This window comes from Triticum dicoccoides, chromosome 1B, assembly GCF_002162155.2.
Source record: "Triticum dicoccoides isolate Atlit2015 ecotype Zavitan chromosome 1B, WEW_v2.0, whole genome shotgun sequence".
NCBI classification, from domain to species: domain Eukaryota; kingdom Viridiplantae; phylum Streptophyta; class Magnoliopsida; order Poales; family Poaceae; genus Triticum; species Triticum dicoccoides.
Genome location: NC_041381.1, coordinates 218101873 through 218127740, shown reverse-complemented (window position 1 = coordinate 218127740; position 25868 = coordinate 218101873).

The window sequence follows — 25868 nt, the reverse complement described above, 5'->3', positions numbered from 1 at the left end:
TTGATTGAGAATAATAATGAATCTATGGATGTGAATTTTGTTGGTAGGAATAATTTTAGAAACAATGCTTATAGAGGAGACTCTAATGCTAGACCGTTCCCTAGTAATTCCTCTAATAATTATGGAAATTCCTACAATAATTCTTATGGTAATTTTAATAATATGCCCTCTTATTTTGAGAATAGTGTGAAAGAATTTATGATCTCTCAAAAGAATTTTAATGCTTTGCTTGAAGAAAAATTGCTCAACGTTGATGATTTGGCTAGGAACATTGATAGAATTTCGCTTGATGTTGATTCTCTTAAACTTAGATCTTCTCCTCCTAAGCATGATATCAATGAGTCTCTCAAAGCAATGAGAATTTCCATTGATGAGTGCAAGGAAAGAACCGCTAGATTGCGTGCTAAGAAAGATTGCTTTGTAAAGGCGTGTTCTTCTAGTTTCCATGAAAATAATGATGAAGATCTTAAAGTTATTGATGCAGGTCCTATTAGATCTTTGTTTTGCAATATGAATCTTGATAATTATGGGACTAATGATGAGTCAACTTTACCTAGAAGGCGTCCCAAGAATTCGGAGTTTTTAGCTCTTAATGCTAAATTTGGTAAAAGTGGGATATGAGAAGTCACGACTTTAAATAGTATTGAACCCACTATCTCGGATTTCAAGGAATTTGATTATGATAATTGTTCTTTAGAAGGTTGTATTCCCTTTTTGCAATCCGTTGTTAATTCTCCTCATGCTTATAGTCAAAATAATGCTTTTACCAAACATATCGTTGATGCCTTAATGCAATCTTATGATGAAAAACTTAATTTGGAAGTTTCTGTACCTAGAAAACTTAATGATGAGTGGGAACCTACTATAAAGATTAGAATTAAAGATCATGAGTGTTTTGCTTTGTGTGATTTGGGTGCTAGTGTTTCCACGATTCCAAAAACTTTGTGATATTCTAGGTTTCCATGATCTTGATGATTGCTCTTTAAATTTGTACCTTGCGGATTCCACCATTGAAAAGCCAATGGGAAGGATCAATGATGTTCTCATTGTTGCAAATAGAAATTTGGTGCCCGTAGATTTTATCGTTCTTGATATAGATTGCAATCTTTCTTGCCCTATTATTCTTGGTAGACCTTTCCTTAGAACGATTGGCGCGATTATTGATATGAAGGAAGGGAATATTTGATTCCAATTAGCATTAAAGAAAGGCATGGAGCACTTTCCAAGAAAGAAAGTCAAATTACCTTATGAATCTATCATGCGGGCTACTTATGAATTTAGTGACAAAAATGGCACTACTTAGATCTATCTTCGCTTTTATGCCTAGCTAGGGGCGTTAAACGATAGCGCTAGTTGGGAGGCAACCCAATTTTCTTTGTGCTTTTTGTTTTTGTTCCTGTTTAGTAATAAATCTTGCATCTACCTTCTGTTTAGATGTGTTTTTATCTTTTAATTAGTGTTTGTGCCAAGTAGAACCTATAGGATAACCTATGATGATAGTTGATTTGATTCTGCTGAAAAACAGAAACTTTGCGCGCACGAATTTAGTTTTGTTAAATCACAGAAACGTGCTTTTGAGTTGATTCGTTTTGATGCTATTCAATAGGCAAATTGTCCAGGACTTCCTATTTTTTTAAGGATTTTTAGGGTTCCAGAAGTTTGCGTTAGTTACAGATTGCTACAGACTGTTCTGTTTTTGACAGATTCTGTTTTTCGTGTGTTGTTTGCTTATTTTGATGCATCTATGGCTAGTAAAATAGTTTATAAACCATAGAGAAGTTGGAATACAGTAGGTTTAACACCAAAATAAATAAATAATTAGTTTATTACAGTACCTTATGTTGTGGTTTTGTTTTCTTTCACTAACGGAGCTTATAAGATTTCCTGTTGTGAAGTTTTCAAGTTTTGGGTAAAGCTTTTATGGACTATGGAATAAGGAGAGGCAAAAGTATAAGCTTGGGGATGCCCATGGCACCCCAATATATTCAAGGATAGCCAAAAGCCTAAGCTTGGGGATGCCCCAGGAAGGCATCCCATCTTTCGTCTTCGTTCATTGGTTACTTTACTTGGAGCTGTATTTTTATTCGCCACATGATATGTGTTTTGCTTGGAGCGTCGTGTATTATATTAGTCTTTGCCTTTTAGTTTACCACAATCATCATTGCTGTACACACCTTTTTGGGAGAAGCCTACTTGATTAGAATTTGCTAGAATACTCTATGTGCTTCACTTATATCTTTTGAGCTTGATAGTTTTTGCTCCAGTGCTTCACTTATATCTTTTAGAGCACGGTGGTGACTTATTTTTGTAGAAATTGCTAGTATCTCATGATTCACTTATATTATTTTGAGAGTCTTTTAGAACAGCATGGTATTTGCTATGGTTATAAAATTGGTCCTAGAATGGTAGGCATCCAAGTTGGGTATAATAAAAACTATCATAGAAAGTGAATTGGATGCTATGATCAATTTGATACTTGATAATTGTTTTGAGATATAGAGGTAGTGATATTAAAGTCATGCTAGTTGGGTGATTATGAATTTAAAGAATGCTTGTGTTGAAGTTAGCAAGCCCCGTAGTATGCATGTATGGTTAAAGTTGTGTAACAAATTTGAAACTTGAAGTGTACCTGGCTTGTGCATCCTTATGAGTGGCGGTCGGGGATGAGCGATGGTCTTTTCCTACCAATCTATCCCCCTAGGAGCATGCGCGTAGTACTTGATTTTTGATGACTTCTAAATTTTTGCAATAAGTATATGAGTTCTTTTGACTAATGTGGAGTCCATGGATTATACGCACTTTTACCTTTCCGCCATTGCTAGCCTCTTCGGTACCGTGCATTGCCCTTTCTCACCTTGAGAGTTGGTGCAAACTTCGCTGGTGCATCCAAACCCCGTGATACGATACGCTCTAGCACACATAAACCTCCTTATATCTTCCTCAAAACAGCCACCATACCTACCTATTATGGCATTTCCATAGCCATTCCGAGATATATTTCCATGCAACTTTCCACCGTTCCGTTCATCATCATCATGACATACTTTACTTTTGTCATATTGCCATTGGATGATCATGTAGTTGACATCGTATTTGTGGCAAAGCCACCATGCATAATTTTTCATACATGTCACTCTTGATTCATTGCACCATCCCGGTACACCGCCGGAGGCATTCATATAGATTCATATCTTGTTTTAGTTTCGAGTTGTAATTCTTATGTTGTAATCAATAGAAGTGTGATGATCATCATTATTAGAGCATTGCCCAAAAAAGGCCAAAAAATGCCCAAAAGAAAAAAAAGGGAAAAGAAAAAAAAGAAAAAAATAAAACAAATAAAAAGGGCAATGTTACTATTTGTTTTTCCACACTTGTGCTTCAAAGTAGCACCTTGTTCTTCATGTAGTGAGTCTCATATATTGTGCTTCAAAGTAGCACCATGTTTTTCGTATAGTGAGTCTCATAAGTTATCTTTTTCATACTAGTGGGAATTTTTCATTATAAACCTTGGCTTGTATATTCCTACGATGGGCTTCCTCAAATGCCCTAGGTCTTCGTGAGCAAGCAAGTTGGATGCACACCCACTAGTTTTATTTTGTTGAGCATTCATTTATAGCTCTAGTGCATCTGCTGCATGGCCATCCCTACTCCTCATGTTGACATCAATTGATGGGCATCTCCATAGCCCGTTGATTATCCTCGTCAATGTGAGACTTTCTCCTTTTTTGTCTTCTCCACACAATCCCCATCATCATATTCTATTCCACGCATAGTGCTATATCCATGGCTCACGCTCATGTATTGCGTGAAGGTTGAAAAAGTTTGAGATTATTTATGTATGAAACAATTGCTTGGCTTGTCATCGGGGGTATAGAAGTTGGGAACATCTTTGTGTGACGAAAATGAAGCATAGCCTAACTATATGATTTTGTAGGGATGAACTTTCTTTTGCCATGTTATTTTGAGAAGACATTATTACTTTGATTAGTATGCTTGAAGTGTTACTATTTCTTTTATCAATATGAACTTTTATTTTGAATCATTTGGATCTGAACATTCATGCCACAATAAAGAAAATTACATTGAGAATTATGCTAGGTAGCATTCCACATCAAAAATTCTGTTTTTATCATTTACCTACTCGAGGACGAGTAGGAATTAAGCTTGGGGATGCTTGATACGTCTCCAATGTATCTATAATTTTTGATTGCTCCATGCTATTATATTACCCCTTTTGGATGTTTATGGGCTTTATTTTACACATTTATATCATTTTTTGGGACTAACCTACTAACCGGAAGCCCAACCCGTATTGCTGTTTTTTTTGCCTATTTCAGTATTTCGAAGAAAAGGAATATCAAATGGAGTCCAAATGGAATGAAACCTTTGGGAGCGTGATTTTTGGAACGAACGTGATCCAGAGGACTTGGAGTGCAAGTCAAGAAGCAGCCGAGGCGGCCACGAGAGGGTAGGGCGCGCTCCCCCTATAGGGCGTGCCCCCTGTCTCGTGGCCCCCTTGGGCGGCCACCGACGTACTTCTTCCTCCTATATAAGCCTACGTACCCCAAAAACATCCAGGGAGCCAACAAAACACAATTTCCACCACCGTAACCTTCTGTATCCGCGAGATCTCATCTTGGAGCCTTCGCCGGTGCTCCGTCGAACGGGGAATCGACCATGGAGGGCTTCTACATCAACACCATAGCCTCTCCGATGAGTTGTGAGTAGTTTACCACAGACCTTCGGGTCCATAGTTATTAGCTAGATGGCTTCTTCTCTCTTTTTGGATCTCAATACAATGTTCTCCCCCTCTCTTGTGGAGATCTTTTTGATGTAAACTCTTTTTGCGGTGTGTTTGTCGAGATTCGATGAATTGTGGGTTTATGATCAAGTTTATCTATGAGAAATATTTGAATCTCCTCTGAATTCTTTTATGTATGATTGAGTTATCTTTGCAAGTCTCTTCGAATTATCAGTTTGGTTTGGCCTACTAGATTGATCTTTCTTGCCATGGGAGAAGTGCTTAGCTTTGGGTTCAATCTTGCGGTGTCCTTACTCAGTGACAGAAAGGGTTGCAAGGCACGTATTGTATTGTTGCCATCAAGGATAAAACGATGGGGTTTATATCATATTGCATGAGTTTATCCCTCTACATCATGTCATCTTGCTTAATGCGTTACTCTGTTCTTTATGAACTTAATACTCTAGATGCAGGGAGGAGTCGGTCGATGTGTGGAGTAATAGTAGTAGATGCAGGCAGGAGTCGGTCTACTTGTCACGGACGTGTTGCCTATATACATGATCATGCCTAGATAATCTCATAATTATTCGCTTCTCTATCAATTGCTTAACAGTAATTTGTTCACCCACCGTAATACTTATGCTATCTTGAGAGAAGCCACTAGTGAAACCTTTGGCCCCCGGGTCTATCTCTTATCATATTTGCTTCCAATTTACTTTTATTTGCATCTTTACCTTTTGCATTTATATTATAAAATACCAAAAAACATATTTATCTTATCATACTATCTCTATCAGATCTCACTTTCGCAAGTGGCCGTGAAGGGATTGACAACCCCTTTATTGCGTTGGTTGCGAGTTCTTTGTTTGTTTGTGTAGGTGCGTGGGACTTTTGAGGAGCCTCCTACTAGATTGATACCTTGGTTCTAAAAAACTGAGGGAAATACTTACGCTACTATTGCTGCATCACCCTTTCCTCTTCAAGGAAAACCAACGCAAGCTCAAGACGTAACAATATCCATTAGAGGAAGGAAAAGGTCCCATATAATCAAAGCCCCAAACATCAAATGGTTCAACAACAAGTGATTAGTTCATAAGCATTTCTTGACGTCTACTAATATTACCAATTCTTTGACATTCATCACAGGACAAGACAAACTTACGGGCATCTTTGAAGAGAGTAGGCCAATAAAGACCGGATTGCAATAACTTATGTGCAGTTCTATCCCAGGATGGTGTCCTCCATTGGCCTCGGAGTGACACTTGCATAGAATCTGTTCCTGTTCATGCTTAGGTACACAACATCTAATACCACCATCTACTCCTTCTTTATAAAGGTGTGGGTCATCCCAAAAGTAATGTCTTAAATCATAGAAAACCTTTTTCTTTTGCTGGTATGTGAAACCAGGTGGTATAAATTTAGCAACAATGTAATTAGCATAATTAGCATACCATGGAGCAGTACGAGAAGCATTTATGACAACTAATTGTTCATCAAGAAAGCTATCATCAATAGGTAGTGGGTCATCAAGAACATTCTCTAACCTAGACAAGTTGTCTTCAACGGGGTTCTCAGCTCCCTTTCTATCAATAATGTGCAAATCAAATTCTTGTAGCAAGAGAACCCATCTAATAAGTCTAGGTTTAGCATCTTTCTTTTCCATAAGGTATTTAATAGCAGCATGATCAGTGTGAACAGTTACTTTGGCATCAATAATATAAGGTCTGAACTTATCACAAGCAAACACAACTGCTAAAAATTCTTTTTCAGTAGTAGCATAATTTCTCTGGGCACTATCTAGAGTTTTACTAGCATATTGGATAACATTTAATTTCTTATCAACTCTTTGTCCTAGAACAACACCTAGAGCATAATCACTAGCATCACACATGATTTCAAAGGGTAAATTCCAATCAGGTGGCTGAACAATAGGTGCAGAAATCAATTCTTTCTTAAGTATTTCAAATGCTTCTACACAACCATCATCAAAGACAAAAGGAACATCTTTTTGTAATGGATTAGTCAGAGGCCTAGAAATTTTTGACAAGTCTTTAATGAACCTCCTATAAAAACCGGCATGACCAAGAAAACTTCTTATACCTTTGATGTCCTTGGGACACGACATCTTTTCAATAGTATTGACCTTAGCTTTGTCAACTTCAATACCTTTTTCAGAAATTTTATGCCCCAAAACAATACCCTCATTAACCATAAAGTGGCACTTCTCCCAATTCAAGACAAGACTAGTTTCTTCACATCTCTGCAAAACTCGATCAAGGTTGCTTAAGCAATCATCAAAAGAAGTTCCATACACGGAGAAATCATCCATGAAAACCTCAAGAATCTTTTCACAAAAGTCAGAGAATATAGCAGTCATACATCTTTGAAAGGTAGCAGGTGCATTACATAAACACAAAGGCATACATCTATAAGGAAAGGTACCGAAAGGGCAAGTAAAAGTGGTCTTATCCTGATCCTCTTTTGACATAGGTATTTGAGAGAAACCAGAATAACCATCTAGAAAGCAAAAATGAGTATGTTTGGATAATCTTTCTAGCATTTGATCAATAGAAGGCAGAGAGTAATGATCTTTCTAGTAGCTTTATTCAATTTGCGGAACTCAATTATCATTCTATAACCTGTAATAATTCTTCGTGGGATCAATTCGTCTTTATCATTAGGAACAACAACAATACCTCCCTTCTTAGGGACACAATGGACGGGACTTACCCATTGACTATCAGGAACAGGATAAATTATACCTGCCTCTAGAAGCTTTAGTATTTAATTTCTTACCACTTCCTTCATCTTAGGGTTGAACCGTCGTTGGTGATCAACAACTAGTTTAGCGTCTTTCTCCAATTTTATTTTGTGCTGACATAGAGTGGGGCTAACGCCCTTAAGATCATCAAGAGTATATCCAATAGCAGCATGATGCTTCTTCATAGTTCTCAATAATTTCTCTTCTTCCTGCTCTGAAAGGTTAGCACTAATAACATGATATATCTTATTTTCATCAAGATAAGCATATTTGAGAGTATCAGGCAAAGGTTTAAGCTCATACACGGGATCACCCTTGGGTGGAGGAGGATCCCCTAGGATTTCAACAGGCAAGTTGTGTTTCAATATAGGTCCCCGTTTAAAGAATATTTCATCTATTTCCCTCCTTTCATTCATGAACATATCATTTCCATGGTCTAGCAAATATTGTTCTAAGGGATCATTAGGAGGCACGAAAATAGAAGCAAGACCAATAACTTCATCTTTACTAGGCAATTCTTTATCATGGGGTTGTCTACGGAATTTAGCAAAATTAAAATCATGAGACATCCCCTAAACCAACAATTACAATATCCTTTTCGCAGTCTCTCTTAGCATTAACAGTATTCAAGAAGGTTCTACCAAATATAATGGGACAAAATCATCTTGTGCGGAACCAAGAACAGGAAAATCAGTAGGATATTTAACTTTCCCACACAAGACTTCAACATCTCTAACAATCCCAATTGGTGACTCTATTGGCAAGCTTAATTTTAACATCAATATCTTGTATCTCCGCAGGTGCAATATCATGCATAATTTCTTTGTATAAGGAATGAGGTATTGCACTGGCACTAGCACCCATATCACATAAGCCATGATAACAATGATATCCTATTTTAACAGAAACAACAGGCATGCCAACAACAGGTCTATGTTTATTTTTAGTATCGGGTCTAGCAATTCTAGCAGCTTCATCACAGAACTAAATAACATGCCCATCAATATTATCGACCAAGAGATCCTTAACCATAGCAATAGTAGGCTCAACTTTAATTTGCTCAGGGGGTGTAGGTGTTTTAGCATTACTCTTATGAACCACAGTTGAAGCTTTAGCATGATCCTTTATTCTAACAGGGAAAGGTGGTTTCTCGATATAAGTAGTAGGAACAATAGGACCAACATTATAAGTGATAGTCTTTTCTTCAACTTTAATAGGTTATACTACTTTTACTTCAATGGGAGGATCATAATTAAACCACTTATCTTTAGGGAGATCAACACGAGTAGCAAATGATTCACAGAAAGAAGCTACTATCTCAAAGTCAAGTCCATATTTAGTGCTAAATTCATGAAAAGCATCAGTATCCATAAAAGATTTAAAACAATCAAACTTAGGTGTTATACCTAACTCCTTACCTTCATCGAGATCCCAACCTTCAGAATTGCGTTTAATTCTTTCCTATAAATCCCATTTGAATTCAATAGTCATAAAAGAACCAATACAAGAAGTATCGAGCATGGAGCGATTATTGAGAGAAAGCCAAGCGTAAAATTTTTGAATAATAATTTCTCTTGAGAGCTCATGATTGGGGCATGAATATAAAATTGACTTAATCCTCACCCAAGCTTGAGCGATACTTTCTCCTTCGCGAGGCCAAAAATTATATATATAATTACGATCATGATGAACCAGATGCATAGGATAAAACTTCTGATGAAATTCCAATTTCAATCGGTTGTAGTTCCATTATCCAATATCATCACATAGCCTAAACCATGTCAATGCCTTTCCCTTCAAAGATAAAGGGAAGAACTTCTTCTTGATAACATCCTCGGGCATACCTGCAAGCTTAAATAATCCACAAACTTCAACCACATAGATTAGGTGCATATCGGGATGTAATGTTCCATCTCCTGTAAAAGGATTAGCTAGCAGTTTCTCTATCATATCCAAAGGAATTTCAAAGTAAACATTTTCAGTAGGTTCAGTAGGTTGAGGAGCAACTCTTTGCTCTACTGGTCAGGGTGAAGATACCCCGAACAAGCCCCTCAAAAGATTATTTTCCATAGTAACAAGTGACAGTAAATTTCAGCACACTATATAAATTTCCCCTTACCAAATTCCACCTACCAAAGGCGCTTCACTCCCAGGAAACGATGCCAGAAAAGAGTCTTGATGACCCACTAGTATAGGGGATCTATCATAGTCCTTTCGATAAGTAAGAATGTTGAACCCAACGAGGAGCAGAAGGAAATGACAAGCGGTTTTCAGCAAGGTATTCTCTGCAAGCACTGAAATTATTGGTAACATATAGTTTTTTGATAAGGTAAATCGTAACGGGTAACAAGTAATGAAAGTAAACAAGGTGCAGCAAGGTGGCCCAATCCTTTTTGTAGCAAAGGACAAGCCTGGACAAACTCTTATATAAAGTAAAGCGCTCCCAAGGACACATGGGAATTATCGTCAAGCTAGTTTTCATCATGCTCAAATGATTCACATTCGTTACTTTGATAATTTGATATGTGGGTGGACCGGTGCTTGGGTACTGCCCTTCCTTGGACAAGCATCCCACTTATGATTAACCCCTCTCGCAAGCATCCACAACTAGGAAAGAAGAATTAAGGTAAACCTAAGCATAACATGAAACACATGGGTCCAAATCAGCCCCTTACGAAGCAACACACAAACTAGGGTTTAATCTTCTGTCACTCTAGCAAACCATCAGCTACTTATTACTTCCCAATGCCTTCCTCTCGGCCCAAACAATGGTGAAGTGTCATGTAGTCGACGTTCACATAACACCACTAGAGGAGAGACAACATACATCTCGTCAAAATATCGAACGAATACCAAATTCACATGACTACTTATAACAAGACTTCTCCCATGTCCTCAGGAACAAACATAACTAATCACAACTCATATTCATGTTCATAATATGAGGGGTATTAATATGCATAAAGGATCTGAATATATGATCTTCCACCGGATAAACCAACTAGCATCAACTACAAGTAGTAATCAACACTACTAGCAACCCACAGTTACCAATCTGAGGTTTTGAGACAAAGATCAGATACATGAGCTAAACTAGGGTTTGAGAGGAGATGGTGCTGGTGAAGATGTTGATCGATATTGACCCCCTAGATTGGTTCCACCCAGGTTTTGCCTCGAGATGGCAGCGCTTCATCGTGACTTCCTTATGATTTTTTCCAGGGTGAAAGACACCTTATACTAGAAGATGGGCATTGGGGGGCTTCCAGGTGGCCCATGAGGCAGGGGGCGCGCCCCCACCCTCGTCGATAGAGGGTGGCCCCCCTCTGGTGCTTTCTTCACCCAGTATTTTTAATATATTCCAAAACTGACTTTCGTGGAGTTTGAGGACTTTTGGAGTTGTGCAGAATAGGTCTCTAATATTATGCTCCTTTTCCAGCCCAGAATCCAGCTGCCGACATTCTCCCTCTTCATGTAAACCTTGTAAAATAAGAGATAAAAGGCATAAGTATTGTGACATAATGTGTAGTAACAGCCCAAATTGCAATAAATATCGATATAAAAGCATGCTGCAAAATGGACGTATTAGGTCTCCCCAGGCACAACATCATCGTTGATGAAGAGGCGCACAATCGATCCCTCTGTTGACAACACAACAAAGCTCTCAATGAAAGCACCAATGTCGGTGTCAAGACCGGCAGATCTTGGGTAGGAGGGCCCAAGCTGTGCGTCAAAGGATCAACGGTAACAATGGACAAAGGGGCACAGTGTTTACCCAGGTTCGGGCCCTCCTAAAGGAGGTAAACCCTTATGTCATGCTTGATGTATTCGATGAGTATAGGGGTTACAAGAGTTGATCTAACTCGAGATCGTAATGGCTAAACCCTGGCTTGTCTAGCCTATGAATATTGTGATTGCCTCTACGGACTAAACCCTCCAGTTTATATAGATACCGAAGGGGACTAGGGTTGTACAGAGTCGGTTCACAGGGAAAGAAAATAACATATCCCGACACCAATCTAGCCATTCACGCATATAGGAGTCCTTGATACGTCTCCAACGTATCTACTTTTTCAAACACTTTTGCCCTTGTTTTGGACTCTAACTTGCATGATTTGAATGAAACTAACCCGGACTGACGCTGTTTTCAGCAGAACTTCCATGGTGTTATTTATTGTGCAGAAAACAAAAGTTCTCGGAATGACCTGAAAATCCATGGAGATAACTTTTGGAAAATATAAAAATACTGATGAAAGTATCAAGGCCAGGGGGCCCACACCCTATCCACAAGGGTGGGGGCCCGCCCCCTCCCTTGGGCGCGCCCCCCTGTCTCGTGGGCCCCCTGATGCTCCACCGACCTCAACTCCAACTCTATATATTCCGTTTCACAGAGAAAAAAATCATAGAGAAAGTTTCATCGCGTTTTACGATACGGAGCCACCGCCAAGCCCTAATTTCTCTCGGGAGGGCTGATCTGGAGTCCGTTCGGGACTCCGGAGAGGGGGATTCATCGTCGTCGTCATCATCAACCATCCTCCATCACCAATTTCATGATGCTCACCGCCGTGCATGAGTAATTCCATCGTAGGCTTGCTGGACGGTGATGGGTTGGATGAGATTTACCATGTAATCAAGTTAGTTTTGTTAGGGTTTGATCTCTAGTATCCACTATGTTCTGAGATTGATGTTGCTATGACTTTGCTATGCTTAATGCTTGTCACTAGGGCCCGAGTGCCATAATTTCATATCTGAACCTATTATGTTTTCATGAATATATGTGAGTTCTTGATCCTATCTTGCAAGTCTATAGTCACCTATTATGTGTTATGATCCGACAACCCCGAAGTGACAATAATCAGGATACTTCTCGGTGATGACCGTAGTTTGAGGAGTTCATGTATTCACTATGTGTTAATGCTTTGGTCCGGTACTCTATTAAAAGGAGGCCTTAATATCCCTTAGTTTCCATTAGGACCCTGCTGCCACGGGTGGGTAGGACAAAACATGTCATGCAAGTTCTTTTCCATAAGCACATATGACTATATTCGGAATACATGCCTACATTACATTGATGAACTGGAGCTAGTTCTGTATCACCCTAGGTTATAAATATTACATGAGGAATCACATCCGACATAATTATCCATCAGTGATCCAATGCCTACGAGCTTTTCACATATTGTGCTTTGCTTATTTACTTTACCGTTGCTACTGTTACAATAACTGCAAAACTGCTATCGTTACTTTTACCACTGTTACCATTACTATCATATTACTTTGCTACTAAATACTTTGCTGTAGATACTAAGTTATCCATGTGTGGTTGAATTGACAACTCAACTGTTAATACTTGAGAATATTCTTTGGCTCCCCTTGTGTCGAATCAATAAATTTGGGTTGAATACTCTACCCTCGAAAACTGTTGTGATCCCCTATACTTGTGGGTTATCAAGACTATTTTCTGGCGCCGTTGCCGGGGAGCATAGCTCTATTCTTTAAGTCACTTGGGATTTATATCTGCTGATCACTATGAGGAACTTGAAAGATGAAAGAACTAAGATTTTTCCCTCAACTACGAGGGGAGGTAAGGAACTGCCATCTAGCTCTACACTAGATTCTCCTTCTGTTTTGAGTAATCTTGCGACACCTAAACCTGCTACTGCTATGAATTCTGATATGTCGCATGTTATTGATGATGCCACTTCTGCTATGCATGATACTTATGATGAAACTACTTCTATGCTTGATACTACTGTGGCATTAGGTGAATATCTTGATGAACAACTTGCTAGGGTTAGAGAGAATGAAATTATTGAAGATGAAATTATTGATGATAGTGATGATGAAGGTTCTCCCCCTAAGTATGAATTGCCTGTTGTTCCCGAGGTTATGTTATGGATGAAGAAGCTGCTAGAGCTATTTTTGCTTGCAATGATAGATATGATCTTAAGAAGTTATTAGCTAAATGGAAGCATCAATCTCTTAATGCTAGAATGAAACATGACCCTGCTTTTGCTACTTCACCTATCTGTGTTACTGATAAGGATTATGAATTCTCTATTGATCCTGAAATAATTACTTTGGTTGAATCTAATCCTTTTTATGGCAATGAATCTGAAACTGTTGTGGCACATCTTACCAAGTTAAATGATATAGCCACCCTGTTTACTAATGATGAGAAGTCTCGCTATTATTATATCCTTAAGATATTTCCATTCTCATTAAAGGGTGATGCTAAAACTTGGTTTAATTCTCTTGATCCTGGTTGTGTGCGTAGTCCCCAGGATATGATTTATTACTTCTCTGCTAAACATTTCCCTGCTCATAAGAAACAAGCTGCCTTGAGGGAAATATATAATTTTGTGCAAATCAAAGAAGAGAGTCTCCCACAAGCTTGGGGGAGGCTTCTCCGATTACTTAATGCTTTGCCTGATCATCCTCTTAAGAAAAATGAAATACTTGATATCTTCTATAATGGACTAACCGATGCTTCCAAGGACCACTTGGATAGTTGTGCTGGTTGTGTTTTCAGGGAAATAACAGTCAACCAAGCTGAATTGTTATTGAATAACATGTTGACTAATGACAATAACTGGACTCTTCCTGAGCCAATCCCTGAGCCAATTCCTGAGCCAATTGAGCCAACTCCTGAATCTATTCCTAAACCAACTCCGAAGAAGAGGGGAGTTCTATTTCTCAGTCCTGAAGATATGCACGAGGCAAAGAAATCTATGACATAAAAAGGTATTAAAGCTGAAGATGTTAATAATTTACCTCCTATTGAAGAAATACATGGTCTTAGTATACCGCCTGTTGAAGAAACACATTGTCTTGATAACCCGACACATGTAGTAAAGGTAAATTCTCTCTATAGATATGATAAAGTTGTAATCCTGTCTATTAAATTTCCTAGCCAATGTTTAGATGAATTTGATGACTTTATGGCTAGACAAGAAAGTTCTAATGCTCATGTTGGTAGAGAACTAAAGAGTAATGCTTTCATGATAGGACGCTTGAGTGATTATATGGCTAGAGTGAACTTAAACTCATTAGCAAATATGCTTCTATGGTCGCCACTCAAGCTTAGTGACAATGTTAATGATAATGTTCATGTTTGCTGTTAAAGCTCAAAGTGATTTGCTTGATGAATTAAATAATAAAAATGATTTTGCTGTTAGAGTGGCTACTAGAACTGGTAGAATGACTCAGGAACCTTTGTATCCTGAAAGCCACCCTAAGAGAATCGAGCAAGATTCTCAGAGAAATAATGTAGATGCACCTAGTCCTTCTAGAAAGAAGAAAAAGAAAAATGATAGGACTTTGCATGCTTCTAGTGAACCTATTATAGACACACCTGAGAATCCCAATGATATTTCTATTTCTGATGCTGAAACACAATCTGGTGATGAACATGAGCCTAGTGACAATGTTAATGATAATGTTCATGTTGATGCTCAACCTAGCAATAATAATGATGTAGAGATTGAACCTGCTGTTGATCTTCATAACCCACAATCAAAGAATCAACGTTATGATAAGAGAGATTTTGTTGCTAGGAAGCACAGTAAAGAAAGAGAACCGTGGGTTCAGAAACCCATGCCTTTTCCTCCTAAACCATCCAAGACAAAGGATGATGAGGATTTTGAGCGCTTTGCTGAAATGATTAGACCTATCTTCTTACGTATGCGCTTAACTAATATGCTTAAAGTGAATCCTTATGGTAAATATATGAAGGATATCATTACAAATAAAAGAAAGATACCGGAAGCTGAAATTTCCACCATGCTTGCTAATTATAGTTTTAAGGGTGGAATACCAAAGAAACTTGGAGATCCAGGAGTACCAACTATACCATGCTCCATTAAAACAAATTATGTTAAAACTGCTTTATGTGATCTTGGAGCCGGTGTTAGTGTTATGCCTCTCTCTTTATATCGTAGACTTGAATTGAATAAGTTGACACCTACTGAAATATCTTTGCAAATGGCTGATAAATCAACTGCTATACCTGTTGGTATTTGTGAGGACGTGCCTGTTGTGGTTGCAAATGTCACTATCTTAACGGACTTTGTTATTCTTGATATTCCCGTGGACGATAGTATGTTGATTATCCTTGGTAGACCATTTTTGAATACTGCAGGGGCTGTTATTGATTGCAACAAAGGCAATGTCACTTTTCATGTTAATGGTAATGAGCATACAGTACACATTCCGAGGAAACAACCTCAAGTTCATAGCATCAATTCTATTGGAAAAATTCCAACTATAATTATTGGAGGTTTTGAATTTCCTCTTCCTACTGTCAAGAAGAAATATGATATTCTTATTATTGGGGATGTTCATATCCCCATTGAGGTAACCTAGTGTTATTCAAAATTTCTCCGGTTCCATGTTATTCGGAATGAGTTTGTTAACAAGACTTGATCAACCTTGTTAGTGGATTCCTTTTGATGATCATGAGATGGACGAAACTAGAAGGCACAACCTTCTGTACTCTCTTTTCATTTTCTACTATTTAGAATAAATAAAGCAAAAATAGTATTATATGTCTGTTTTCTGAATTATCATTGCAATAAAAAATATCCCAAAAATAAAAGTGCTCCAAATGCCCTGCAAATTTAGTATGATTTTTTATGGAATATTTAAGGATTTTAGGCACTGAGAACACAGCAGGGGGGCAAGCACCTGGCCACGAGGGTACAGGGCGCGCCCACTCCCCCTAGGCGTGCCCCCTGCCTCGTGGGCCCACGGTGGCCCCCCTCCACTTATTCCTGCACCCGCACACTCCATATTCCTCCCAAAAAAAATCCCCATCCAGCTCAAGCACGAGTTCTGGCTCACTTTGCTGCGATTTTCGATCTCCTTGCTCAAAGCTCCATTCACAAAACTGCTTTGGGAGATTGTTGCTTGGTATGTGACTCCTCCACTGGTCCAATTAGTTTTTGTTCTAGTGCTTTATTCATTGCAAAATTTTGCTGCCTAGGTGATCCTGTTCTTGAGCTTGCATGTCAAATTTATGAGGTCCTAAGTAATTCTAATGCATGATATAAGCTCTAGGCACTTGTGGGAGTAGTTGCTATCAATCTTGTTTAGTTTGATTCACTTTTATTTTGAAGTTACTAAAAATTTCAGAATTTTTTAGAAGGAATATGACTAGGAAAATGTACCAAGGTGGTTCCTCAACAAAGAGAGGACCCAGGCGTGCTACGCGTGAGCAAGACGATGAACCACCAAGGGAAGCTGATGTGCGGCCTTGTGAATGGCCGTCAGAAGAGTTCATGGTCAATACATGCATCAAGGATGAATTTGATGCGTATGTGCGTAATGCCGATCTTGAGGACTTCATGCAAGATAAGTGTTCTCAGTACTATGATTTAAGTGATTCATTTGTGAGAAGGTTTAAATTTACATCTTCACGTAATTCTCAGAATGTCCTGTTTGATATTTATGATCAATCTTATACCTTGGACCTAGAAGACTTTATTACTGCTTGCAAACTCCCACAATGGGGCAATGTTAATGAACCCCGTAAATCTGAATATAAAGACTTTCTAGCTAGTATCACTGTGGGAGAATCTAGGGACATAGCACAAGTTACCATAGGGAGCATTCATTTTCCTGCTATACATTATTTTACTCTCTTCATTGGTAGATGCATTAATGGTAAAGATGAAGCATGTCACATGTGTGTCCCATGATCTTTGTGTTCGTAAGAGTGCTGTATTAGGTAATAAATATTACACTTGGGAGCGATTGTTGCACCTAGGTTGCATAATAATGGGTTAGTTGGAGATTTATTTGGAGGTATTTATGCAACCCGTGTTGCTAATTATCTTGGTATACCCCCACGTGAGGGTGATATGGTGTTGCCTCCCGCTTATTTAGATTATGACGCGATGGTCAGACATCGTTTTCTTTTGAGGAATGAACAATTTCTCCAGTATCGACTAATCTTTGACAGACGTCGCGCTGTCCATGTTACTCTCCCTGCTCCTTCCCTTTTTGATTACCAGGAAAAGCAAAGATATGTTGTCACCAGGGAGGAAGCAACCAAACACGAGAGGAGAGCGGAGGAAGCTCGCCAACATGCCGCAGCTCAGGAGGCATTGGCTGCTGCATCTCAGTACGACACCAGTTATAACTTCGGATATCAGCCAGGCTATCCTTGGCATTAAACCAACTTAGGCCAAGAGCCTAAGCTTGGGGGAGTACATATTTCTCATCGACTTTGCATTCATGTTCACACACTTATTCTAGTTGTCGGTGCTCATACTTTTTCATTGTACTATCCATGCTAGTTTAATTTCTTTTTCTAGCTTTCTTCTTGTGTGTTTTATAAACCTTAAGAAAAACCAAAAAAAAAGTTAGTTTAATTTCCATGCTTGTAGTAGTAATTAAAATGAAAACCCAAAAAGATTTGTCGTTCTTCTTTTGCTTGTTGGGAGCTTTCCCATGTAAATAGTTTTATTTCTTTTCTTTCCTTTGGGGGTCGATAGGAGAAGACCATAATGAAATTGCTTAGTGGCTCTCATATGCATGATTGTTGATTTAACTTAGAGCCCATATTACTTTGTCTTCTCTCTTGAATTGAATGCTTGTAGACTCTAGCTTAGTCCAATGCACCTGCACTATTATTATTATACACACCGTTCGGTCGTGCAAGTGAAACGCAATAATGACGATATATGATGGACTGATTGGGATGAGAGAAGCTGATATGAACTCGACCTCTTTTGTTTTTTTAAATATGATGAGTTCATCGTTCCTGATTCAGCCTATTATGAATAAACATGTTTGCAATGACAACTAGAGATTATAGTTGCTTATGCCATGCTTAATTAGCTAGGAGCTTATAATGGTTTACCTTGCATGCCAACATGCTATTAAAATGGTTGTGATGTGGTATGATAGGGTGGTATCCTCCTTTGAATGATTTGAGTGACTTAACTTGGCACATGTTCACGCATGTAGTTGAAACAAATCAACATAGCCTTCATGATATTTATGTTGATGGTGGATTATATCCTACTCATGCTTGCACTCAGTGTTGATTAATTTTAATGCATGTTCATGACTGTTGTCGCTCTCTCGGTTGGTCGCTTCCCAGTCTTTTGCTAGCCTTCACCTGTACTAAGCGGGAATACTGCTTGTGCATCCAAACTCCATAAACCCCAAAGTTATTCCATATGAGTCCACCATACCTTCCTATATGCGGTATTTACCTGCCGTTCCAAGTAAATTTGTATGTGCCAAACTCCAAACCTTCAAATGAAATTCTGTTTTGTATGCTCGAGCAACTCATGTTTCAACTAGGGCTGTCTGTATCTTCCATGCTAGGTGGGTTATTCTCAAGAGGAATGGACTTCGCTCCTCATTCATGAGAAAATGGCTGGTAACCCGGATGCCCAGTCCCATGATCAAAAGATCAAAGCAAATCGAAATAATTAAACAAAACTCCCCCAGGGCTATTGCTAGTTGGAGGCACTCGTTGTTTCGAGCAAGCCATGGATTGATGCTTATTGGTGGTGGGGGAGTATAAACTTTACCATTCTGTTTGGGAACCGCCTATAATGAATGTAGCATGGAAGATATCGAGATCTCATAGTTGTTGCGTTGACAGTGAAAGTATACCTCTCAAAATGTTATTCATCTCTATTTTAAAATCGAGCTTTGGCACCTCTACAAATCCCTGCTTCCCTCTGCGAAGGGCCTATCTATTTACTTTTATGTTGAGTCATCACCTTCTTATTAAAAAGCACCCGCTGGAGAGCACGCTATCATTTGCATGCATTACTATTAGTTTATATCGGGTATGACTTGATTGGATCCCTTTTACCATGAATTACAATGTTTAGTCAGTATGTTTTGCGGTCTCAGAAAGGGCTAGCGAGATACCATCTTGTTATATTATATTATGATTGTTTCAAGAAAGTGTTGTCATCCGAGTTTTATTATTATTGCTCGCTAGCTGATTATGCCATTGATATGAGTAAATATGAGACCTAAGTGTTATTGTGAATATGGTTAGTTCATAATCTTTGTTGAAAACTTGAATGATGGCTTTACATATTTACAACAACAAGAGCAAACAGAGTTTGTAATTTTTTTTCTTTATCACTTTCAGTTTGTCAACTGAACTGCTTGAGGACAAGCAAAGGTTTAAGCTTGGGGGAGTTGATATGTCTCCAACGCATCTACTTTTCCAAATACTTTTGCCCTTGCTTTGGACTCTAACTTGCATGATTTGAATGAAACTAACCCGGACTAGCGCTGTTTTCAGCAGAACTGCCATGGTGTTATTTCTTGTGCAGAAAACAGAAGTTCTGGGAATGACCTAAAAATCCACGGAGATAACTTTTGGAAAATATAAAAAATACCGGCGAAAGAATCAAGGCCAGGGGGCCCACACCCTGTCCACGAGGGTGGGGGGCGCGCCCCCTCCCCCTGGGCGCGCCCCCCTGTCTCGTGGCCCCCCTGATGCTCCACCGACCTCAACTCCAACTCTATATATTCCGATTCGTAGAGAAAAAAAATAAGAGAGAAAGTTTCATCATGTTTTACGATACGGAGTCGTCGCCAAGCCCTAATCTCTCTCGGGAGGGCTGATCTGGAGTCCGTTCGGGGCTCCGGAGAGGGGGATTCGTCACCGTCGTCATCATCAACCATCCTCCATCACCAATTTCATGATGCTTACCGCCATGCGTGAGTAATTCCATCGTAGGCTTGCTGGACGGTGATGGGTTGGATGAGATTTACCATGTAATCAAGTTAGTTTTGTTAGGGTTTGATCTCTAGTATCCACTATGTTCTGAGATTGATGTTGTTATGACTTTTCTATGCTTAATGCTTGTCACTAGGGCCCGAGTGCCATGATTTCAGATCTGAACCTATTATGTTTTCATGAATATATGTGAGTTCTTGATCCTATATTGCAAGTCTATTGTCACCTATTATGTGTTATGATCCGACAACCCCGAAGTGACAATAATCGGGATACTTCTCGGTGATGACCATAGTTTGAGGAGTTCATGTATTCACTATGTGTTAATGCTTTGGTCTGGTACTCTATTAAAAGGAGGCCTTAATATCCCTTAGTTTCCATTAGGACCCCGCTGCCACGGGATGGTAGGACAAAAGATGTCATGCAAGTTCTTTTCCATAAGCACGTATGACTATATTTGGAATACATGCCTACATTACATTGATGAACTGGAGCTAGTTCTGTGTCACCATAGGTTATAACTATTACATGAGGAATCGCATCCGACATAATTATCCATCACTGATCCAATGCCTACGAGCTTTTCACATATTGTGCTTTGCTTATTTACTGTACTGTTACAATTACTACAAAACTGCTATCATTACTTTTGCCACTGTTACCATTACTATCATATTACTTTGCTACTAAATACTTTGCTGCAGATACTAAGTTATCCAGGTGTGGTTGAATTGACAACTCAACTGCTAATACTTGAGAATATTCTTTGGCTCCCCTTGTGTCGAATCAATAAATTTGGGTTGAATACTCTACCCTCGAAAACTATTGCGATCCCCTATACTTGTGGCTTATCAGTCCTACCCGGACACGGGGGATGGTCTTCTGCCTTTATCTTCATGACCCATTAGTCCGGCCCATATCGAATAGACTGTACGCCGGAGGACCCCTTAGTCCAGGACTCCCTCACATGTCTTCAATAGATGTAGCTCTTTATTCTCTGCAATGCAGATATACTTCGGTGAAGTTCCTCAAAGTAGGCACCGGAGACAACATTTTCTTCGGTTCTGTATGGACTATTTCTCTCTGTATGCACTAGCAAACAAATTAGTCCATACATGTTTCTGTCAACAATATCGAAAACATAGGTAGGCAGATATTACACCAACAATCTCCCCCTTTTTGAATGATTGTTGGCAAAACAGATCACACTGAAGGATAGATAATTAATGGAATGCAATGCGAAGGATAATAAAAGATGAGAGATAATTAGAAGATAAAACACGCTCCCCCTAAAGGTATACATTAGAGCATAAAATAAACTGGAAGGTAGCGAGGTAATTCTTCGTATGAGTGACATTGACCTATGATCTTATTCGAGGTTTCTTTCAATGCACTCGACGGTGTATGAGGAAATTTCTGTCACACAATCTTGAAATGAACTAGATAGAAATAGTGAATACTTTGAAATGATTTGTGACAAAGGATATGTCATGAAGATTTGCTCAGAGCACAATTGTAATCCACACGAGGTGTAATTTTCCTACATGTTAGATATTCGAGAAAGAACAAAGCAAAATAAACATGAGTATATTGCTCGGAGTGGATATGATTCAGATGTGGTTTCCTTTCTTTTCTTGCAAGGTCAGATAATTGAAGGATAATAATCATAGCATCTCCAACCATGACAGATATAGTTCATTTATTGTTCAGTTTACTTATCCCAATTTTTACTATCACTCGATGATTTCCTATTCTTCTTGTAGAACCATTACTTTCCCTGCACGATAGATAATAATCGAAGGAAAACATTGCAAGGGAGAAAGCTTTCGATAGCACATGCAAACAGATAGTTGGAAGCAAGTAATATTGCAGGGGGGGTGTTAACATTACATGGCGATCGAGTATTTCAACACCATAGGCGGTGTGTTAAGTTCAACAAGCCAATTGTTTGAGGAAAGACAAAATGATCGAGCGCGAACAGCAAATGGCGAATGAAAACACCCTACAATTACCTTGTTCATCTATCACTCGATGTACTTCTCCCCCTTTTGTCAACAAGTGTCAAAAAGTAAAGAGAAAACATACGAGGCATGATGTTGGCTTGAACTACGTCGGTATTTCCCCAAAGAGGAAGGGATGATGCAGCACAACAACGGTAGGTATTTCCCTCAGTGATGAGACCAAGGTTATCGAACTAGTAGGAGAACCAAGCAACACTACGTAAATGGTACCTGCACACAAAGAACAAATACTTGCAACCTGACGTGTTAAAGTGGTTGTCAATCCCTTTCGGGTAACGGTGCCAGAAATTGTCAAGTGACATAATAAAATTGTAGTAGATTGATAGATGCAAATAAAATTCAGCGGGGTATTTTTGGGTTTTTGATAATATAGATATGAAAATAAAAGTGACAAATAAATGAAAAGGCAAATAGCAAAACGAATCTGAAAATATATGACGAGAAAATACACTCAGGGCCATAGATTTCACTAGTGGTTCTCTCAAGAAAAATAGCATACGACGGGTAAACAAATTACTGTTGGTCAATTGATAGAACTTCAAATAATTATGACGATATCCAGGCAATGATCATTATATAGGCATCACGTCCAAGATTAGTAGACCGACTCCTGCCTGCATTTACTACTATTACTCCACACATCGACCGCTATGCAGCATGCATCTAGTGTATTAAGTTCATGGAAAAACAGAGTAATGCAATAAAAATGATGACATGATGTAGACAAGATCTATTCATGTAGGAATTAGACCCCATCTTGTTATCCTTAATGGCAACGATACATACGTGTCGTTTCCCCTTCTGTCACTGGGATCAAGCACCGTAAGATCAAACCCATCACAAAGCATCTCTTCCCATGGCAAGAAAAATTGATCTAGTCGGCCTAACTAAACCAAAGATTCGAAGAAGAAATACGGGGCTATAAGTAATCATGCATATAAGAGATCGAAAGACTCAAATAACTTTCATGGATACAAACGTAGATCTGATCATAAACTCAAAGTTCATCGGATCCTAACAAACACACCACAAAAAGAGTTACATCAAATAGATCTCCCAGAGCCCATTGTATTGAGAATCAAAAGAGAGAGAGAGAGAGGAAGCCATCTAGCTACTAACTATGGACCCGTAGGTCTACAATGAACTACTCACGCATCATTGGAGAGGCACCAATAAGGATGATGAACCCCTCTGTGATGGTGTCTAGATTGGATTTGTGGTTTCTGGAACTTGCGGCGGCTGGAATTGTTCTTCGTCGACTCGGCTAGGGTTTCTGGAATATTGGGGTATTTATAGAGCAAAGAGGCGGTGCTTGAGGCGGCCGAGGTGGGCACAACCCACCTGGGCGCGCCTGGGCCCCCAGGCGTGCCCTTGTGGGTTGTGCTCCCCTTGGAGCCCCCCTCAGGTACTTTCTTGGCCATCATGTGTATTCTGGTCCAGAAAAAATCACCAAAAAGTTTCGCTGCGTCTGGACTCCATTTGGTATTGATTTTCTACGAAGTAAAAAACAAGCGAAAAACAGCAACTGGCACTGGGCACTATGTCAATAGGTTAGTCCTAAAAATGATATAAAGTTGCTATAAAATGATATTAAAATATCCAAGAATGATAATATAATAGCATGGAATAATAAAAAATTATAGATACGTTGGAGACGTATCAACATCCCCAAGATTAATTCCTGCTCGTCCTCGAGTAGGTAAATGATAAAAACAGAATTTTTGATGTGGAATGCTTCCTAACATGTTCATCACATAATATTTCCTTTGTAGCATGGACATTTGGACTTCTATTTGATTCAAAGCAATAGTCTAGTTTTGACATGAAGATTTCAATACTCAAGCATATCAACAAGCAACCATGTCTTTCAAAAATATCAAAACCAAAGCAAGTTATCCCTAGCCCATTATGCTCAATCATTGATCCATTCATGAAACACACTTGCATATTAGCTACACCCAATGCTCAAGTATGATCATAGTGCCCCTTAGTTGGTGCTTTATAAGAGAAGATGGAGACTCAAAATAAAAATTGCATAAAGTAAAATAGAAAGGACCTCCATAGAGGGAAATAGGGATTTGTAGAGGTGCCAGAGCTCAAAGCGAAAAAGATAGAGATAAAAACATTTTGGGTGGCATGCTTTTCCTGTCAACGAAAATGATCGAGCAGTTCCTAATACTTTCCATGCTAGATATATCATAGGCGGTTTCCAAACGGGAAATAAAGTTTATTCCTTTTCCACAATACTTTCACATTCCACGGCTAACCAAATCCACGGGTGCCGTCCATACCAACACTTTCCAAGGAATTTATTATTTGACAACATAAAGTAAATTTATTTTTCATTTTGGGACTGGGCATCCCTAATACCTTTGCCGTACTCTCGTGCAATGACAAGTGAATAAACACTCATCTTGAGAATAACACATCTAGCATGGAAAAATATTAGCCACCCCCTACCGTTTCATGAGCGGTACGAGCACACAAAAGAGAAATTTATTTTGAAAATTAGAGATGGCACATACAAATTTTCTTAGAACGACATGGAAATACCGCATATAGGTACGTATAGTGGGCTCATATGGCAAAACTGGGTTTAAGAATTTTGTATGCACAAGTAGTGATCATACTTAGTGCAATTGAAGGCTAGCAAAAGATTGAGAAGCATCCAACCAAGAAAGGAAAAAATCTCATAAGCGAGCATTAAGCATAACTAACACCGAATAATGCACCATAAGTAGGTTGTAATTTCATTGCATAAGTATTTACTTTCATGCTTACATAGGGAATCACAAACCTTAACACCAATATTCTTACTAAAGCGTAGTTACTCATCAACATGACTCACATATTATATCAACATATCGCAAAACTATTACAAGGAATCAAGTTTATTTTGTCCAATGATCTTCATGAAAGTTTTATTATATCCCTCTTGAATATCTACCACTTTGGGACTAATTTCATATGTTGCTTTTGTTAGCTCAAACAAATCTAAGTGAAGAACACGAGCATAAGAATTTTCTTCTCTCAAAATAATTTAAGTGAAGCATCAGAGAATTTCTTAAAAAAGTTACCAACTCTCAAATAAATCTAAGTGAAGCATGAGAGCATTTCTTCAAAAATAATAAAGCACACCGTGCTAAAAAAGATACAAGTGAAGCACTCGAGCAATTCCATAGCTCGTAAAGATTTAAGTGAAGCATAGAGAGCAATTCTAACAAGACATAGCATAATTTTGGCTCTCTCAAATAGGTGTGTCCAGAAAGGATAGATGAATTAAAATAAAAAATGAAACAAGCAAAGACTCATATCATACAAGACGCTCCAAGCAAAACTCATGATTTGTGATGAATAAAAATATAGCTCCAAGTAAAATACCGATGGTCGTTAAAAGAAAGAGGGGGTGCCACTCGGGGCATCCCCAAGCTTAGTTGCTTGCTTCTATTTTAGATAATAGCTTGGGATGCCATGGGGCATCCCCAAGCTTAGGCTCATCTTACTCCTTATTCCCTCATCCATCATGATCTCACCCAAAACTTGAGAACTTCAATCACACAAAACTCAACAAAACCTTCGTGAGATCCATTAGTATAAAAAAGCAAATCACTGCTCTAAGTATTGTTG